This window comes from Triticum dicoccoides, chromosome 7B, assembly GCF_002162155.2.
Source record: "Triticum dicoccoides isolate Atlit2015 ecotype Zavitan chromosome 7B, WEW_v2.0, whole genome shotgun sequence".
Lineage (NCBI taxonomy): Eukaryota > Viridiplantae > Streptophyta > Magnoliopsida > Poales > Poaceae > Triticum > Triticum dicoccoides.
The window spans coordinates 546181132-546186922 of NC_041393.1; the positions used below are offsets into that span (position 1 = coordinate 546181132).

At 47.6% G+C, this 5791-nt stretch overlaps 1 pseudogene; it reads left to right on the forward strand.

The window, feature by feature from the left end:
- The first annotated feature begins 4170 nt into the window (after positions 1 to 4170).
- Positions 4171 to 5426, forward strand: LOC119335498 (annotated as a pseudogene).
- The last annotated feature ends 365 nt before the right edge of the window (positions 5427 to 5791 follow it).

The following is a 5791-nucleotide window of genomic DNA, read 5'->3' on the forward strand; positions in this document are numbered from 1 at the left end:
CTCTCGAGCCGGAGCAGAACCAAAGAGAGCCCCATAATATTCATCCACCACTTCTGCAATCCTATCCCGACTGCCGATGATTTCATTATTGTGCCGTAGTGGCATGATGATGTTTTTCCGTTGCCTATGTTTGGCGTGCCGATGAAAGAATTTCGTGTCCGTGTCCCCTTCCTTCGATTTTAGTAGCCTTGAACGTTGTCTTGCTATGGACCTATCAAGGGATGAGAGGTCTAGCAATTTCTTCTTGAGAAGCTTACGAAGCTCAAATTCCGCCGGACTCAGTTCCTTGGACTCCATAGCCACGTCGAAGCGGAGAATCAATTCAAGCGCGATTGCAATCTACTGCGTGCGAATATTTTTGATCCACTTATCACTCCACCTTTGGAGCTGTTTCGCGGTGGCCCGCAGCTTATTGTTCAGCACCTTAAACGGGTTACCCGCCGAAGGCGCAGAGGCCCGTGCATCCTGCACCGTTTCCATGAAGTCCGGTGCCTTCGACCAAAAAGCTTCAAACTTGAAGCGCTTCCCAAACTGTAAATCCGCATTTAGGTCCATCAACAGCGGACAATGGTCCGAAACCGCCGACCTTAATTAGTGACGTGAGAAGGCACGAAGGGTATAAATCCTCCCAGCAGCTATACATGAACGTGATGGTTTTTAGATTCCCTGAACCAACAAGAGGCAGACCCCATAATTTCCGAACACAGATTTATAAAGCACAGGTTTTTGGACACCTCTTATTCATACCCTTCAATATCGCTTTGAGATCCATGCGACACAACTAACTTCCAGCACAATTTTTTCTCTTTTTTGTTCCTTCAAAACAAAACGACATATGAACCTCAAACTTTGCAGGACAACAAAACATTCTTACTACAATGTGAGAAAAAACTTTCAGATCTTTTTGCCCGACATAAATATACAAAATGAGATTTTTTGAGTAAAAAACATTATATTTTTGTATATATGATACTCGAAAAAATCTGAAAGTTTTTTCCCACATTCTGGTTAGAATGTTTTGTTGTCCTACAAAGTTTCAAGTTCACTAGGACAAATGCCCGTGCGTTGCAACGGGCGAAAATATTGTAAAACCTGCTCCGTGTGAAATATAAAGTGTGGACGTAAAGAAGTCACGCTAACATCTGATAGAAGAGTAGTGTTGCATAGAATAGTTTAGTAGTCAGCTTTGTATTTTATATTTTGAAGAACACAAACATTCCTTTTCTTTTAAATAACTAAAAATAAAAAAAATCATATTTGATTAGAATAGAAACATGTTTTGAAAATGAAAAAAAAATTGAACACAAGTTTTTTGTGAAAGAGAATTTTTAAAAATTTGTGATCAATTTTAAATGATTTTTTGTAAAAGTTGGAACATTTTTTGGGAATTTCGAGCAATGTTTTCAAAAGCATGAAAAACATGAATTTCGAGCAATATTGAAAAGCATGAATTTTTTAAAGCGAGAAGAATTTGAAACACTCTTTATCTTAATAAAACACACGCTCGGTGTCTGCAACTAAAAAAGGATTGTTGGCTCCATACCATGTAGTATAAAGTTGAGAAAAAGGCATAGGGATGTCCTTTGATGGCCCCTCCTTCAGCTTAGTACTATCATCATGTGGAAGAGGAATGGTGTAATTGTTTTCAACGGGATATACAACTGTGGAATTGTTGTATACTATTCGAGAGTTTAATAACCAATCCAAAAGTTTTTCTTAGAAATTTCAAAAGATTTGCAAACGATTTTTTGGATGAAAGAGTAGTGGTGCATTGAAGTGGGATTGTTTATGTACAATTACTTTTGTTAATTTCGAAAGCAAACGTGTTTTTACTATATTAATTATATTTTTAGAAAAATTTGGTTATTTTATTTGCAACATTATATTCCTTTTTTTTGCACTATGAACTTAGCCATCAGCACCATAAAAAAGTAAGCTTTTCTCTGTTCCCCATTACAGGTAAATTTCGGTTGGATTGTAAAAAAAAGCTAAATTTCAAGATGCACCATCGTCACATTCTTTCTACTCTTCACAGGAAATATTTATTTCCAATATTTCACTCATTTTAATTATTGTATCTGATGATTTATTCATAAGATGTGGTAAGCTAGAACATTAAACTATGACAGTAACGAATAAACAACAGCAAGTAAATCGGTGCTCATTTTTCCAAAAAAAAGTAAATCGGTGCTCATTTAAAAAGAAAAGAATTGCAATGGATGCTACTACCTCCGTCCGGGTTTATTGGTCCCCATTGTATTTCGTGCCAAATTTTGACCATAGATTAAACTAACAAAATGTTCACGCATGTCACCATACATTATATTTTTGAATACTATGTTCAAATACGAATCTAATGAGATAATTTTTTTTGACATGCATTAATATTTTGTTAGTTAAATCTTTAGTCAAAATCTGACACAAACTATAAAAAGGATCTATAAACCAGAACGGAGGTAGTAGCACGTACGGCAAGCTCGAGCAGCTTCTGGTTGGTGCAGCCAATAAAGAAAGCAATCCACACACAAAAAATCCCCACCGAGACCACTACTGCGTGGACATCGCCATTCCTCCAGCAGCGTTGCTGCTCGTCTTTCTCTTTTTCTTTATCCATCCACATCCAGACATCCAGTGCGCCGACGAACCCACCCATCAGCGGTGCTTTCCTTCCTCTCGTCTCTATCCGTGCTCCAGCCACACACCACCCATGCGCCCTTCTTGCTTCAGTCGACGGCGCCTCGTTCCCCTCTCCCTTTCCTCCTCCACAACTAACCAAGCACCGCCCTCTCCTTAACCATGGCGCACGGATCTCCCTAACCAAGCCCTTGATCCTCCCTTCCCACCCGTGACGATCTGATTTCCCAGGCCGTCTCGTCCGCGACCTACAGTTCACGTTCGTCGGCCGGTTGCAGCGCGGCTCCTGTTGGCCGAGCCTGCGCGCGCGGGGGCTCGCTGGGCCTATGGCTGAGGCGCGGCAGTGGTGGCTTGCTCACCGTCGAGCTCGGCGGCTACTTGATGGGGCCGCGTGGATCTGCCCCGGGGCTCCGGGCTCCGGATCTGCGTGGTCATGTCCAGCTCACCCTCCGACGACGCCTTACTGCGGCGCTTCAGGCCTAGATCTCGCCGGTTGGCGCGTGGATATGCGTGCGCTCGGCTTGAGGTAGCACAAGGATGATGGGGCGGCTTGGATGGTGGCCTGTGCAGTGTGCAGCTGCCCTGTGAGCCCCGAGTTTTCTCTTTCCCGAGAGCGTCCATCTATTATGACGGACAAATCTTTGTTCAACTTTTCTGAATCTTCACCTCGTCTCTCAGCAGAACGCAGGCGTCCCACGACGACGGCGCAGGGGGTGCAGCATCTGGTCCAGCATGGCACGGAAGCCCGCGGCGACGATCTCATGGCTCTTAGCGACGCCAAGCCACGCCTGGCACTCTGCCATCATCTGGACGCATGCCATGGCGGTCACGCCCTCAAGCTCCAGCACAAGCCCCGCCTTCCGGCGCCGCGCTGCAGCCCGCGTTCCTCTGCTCCGACCGCACACCTCGCGCCGCAGCCCGAGTTCCTCTTCTCCGACCGCACCCGACGCCCGCGTCGGCGACCCCTTCGGCCCTCGCCACGCCGGCGACCACCAAGAACCCCGCCACCTCCTCGCATCCGCTTGCTGCTCGTCGCCAGGAGCGCCGCCACCCTCCTAGGAGCCCCGTCGCCGTTCCCCTGGGGCCCTTGCTCGGTTACTTGGCTTCGAAGAGCCCCGTCGTCGTTCCCCTAGGACCCTCGCTCGATTACTTGGCTTCTGCAGCGTGGACTCCGGCGCCAAGCGGCGGTGAGTGGCCGGCGGTGGAGTCTGGGAATGGATAAGAGGCCTTATAAAATAAGGAATATGAGGACTGTGGGCTGAATTTCAACTACGGCAGGGGCTATTTTGCAAATACGAAATGTTTTCTCAGGAACACACTTTATATAGGAGTGCGGGTTGAATTCGAATAAACTGAGGGACTTTTATGCAAAATAGCGCGCGACGACGTACGACAGAAACCCAATTCTATTTATTATTATATATATATATATAAATATATAATATAATATATATATATATAATATATATATATAGGTAAAGATAAAGATATATAGGAGAAACAAAAAAGACAAAAGTTGCTCGCACGGATCGCGATGCGAAAATGAATGGCTAGATAAGAGGTGTAGAAAAGCCTATGCTTTCTCAAATGTTAACCCATAATTTCCGGAGTGCGCCTGGGTGTCCTAATGCACTCCATCAGGCGTGTCTCTTTGGGTTAATCACCTTTATACTAGAGAGATCGATGGATTATGTTTCTGATAGAACGGACGATACCCGGTAGGTTGTTGTTTGCGTGATTTCGTGTCCATCATGAGGCAACAGCCGGCTATATATATAGGCCAAATTAGATCCGGAAGGTAGTTGTCGCCGACGCCGTACGTAGATTGCAAAAGTAAAGATCAGCTAGCGGAGGAGATCGAAGATGGCTAGCTTCCATGTCGCGGACGCGTCGGAGTACCTGGCCATCACCGGCTGGGGCATCGACGGCGTCAAGCTCGCCAAGAAGGCGTGGGTTTTCCTGGGGCAGCAGTGCAAGAAGTTCAGCATCTCGCCGGTGAGCTACGAGTTCGAGGTGCACGCCATGAGCGCCGAGAAGCTGCCCTTCATACTCTCCGCCGTCTGCGCCATCGGCCCCAAGATCACGGCCACCGGGGCCGAGGAGGCGGACTCGGACGGGAAGGACCTCGAGACGCAGCTCCTCCTCTACGCCAAGCTCACCGCGCCGCTGGACAGCTCGAGGAAGATCCACGTCCAGGAGCTCGTCAAGGTGATCGTGGAGGGCGAGACCCGCGTGCTCGCCGCGGAGCTCACCATGGAGGAGATCCTCAATGACACCAAGACCTTCAAGGAGAAGGTGTTGTACAAGGTGCAGCTCCAGCTCAACCAGTTGGGCCTGGTCATCGACAATGTCAATGTGAAGCAGCTGGTGGAGGTGCCGCGGCACGAGTACTTCTCCTACCTCTGCCAGATGACGCAGCAGGACGCGGCGAACCAGGCCATGGTGGACGTGGCTGAGGCCCGGATGATGGGAGAGGTGGGAGCCAAGGAGAGTGAGGGGCCGACGTGGCAGTACGCGGCAAAGCAGGACGCCGAGGCCAATGTGTTGTCGCTGCTGCAGCACGACCAGGGGCTAAGGAGGAGGCCAAGGTGAAGGCTGAGGTGCGGGTGTTCGAGAACAAAAGGGCGGCGGAAATCGCGGCGGCCAAGGCCGAGCTCGCCATGAAGAAGCCGAGGGGAACAAGCAGGCCAAGGTGGCCGAGGTTGAGGTGGCCAAGGCCGTCAGACATCCGCCAGGCAGAGCTCTAGATGGATGAATGACTTCCGTTGAATTTCACGCATGTAATTTGCTTGTTCTTTGCCTGGTTATTGATGCAACAGTTGTTGTTGTTTTTTTTTGTGAATCAAACTGCTTCATATACACAAACCAGAAAGGCGACTAAGGCCTTGTACAATGGGAGGTGCTTAGAGAAATGCTTAAAAAAATAAACCAGATTTTCTGAAGCATCGGTGCCTATTTCTACAGGAGAAACGCTTAACTAAGCGTCTATCCTGTACAAATAAGCACCGGTGCTTAAGAAAAGTCTGGTTTATTTCTCTTAGCATTTCCCTTAAGCACCTTCCATTGTACAGGGCCTAATAGGCCCCGCAGCCAACCGATTCGGCCTCGTGCAGCCAAATACGTCATATTCTTCCCCACTCCGGTCATGCATGACAAG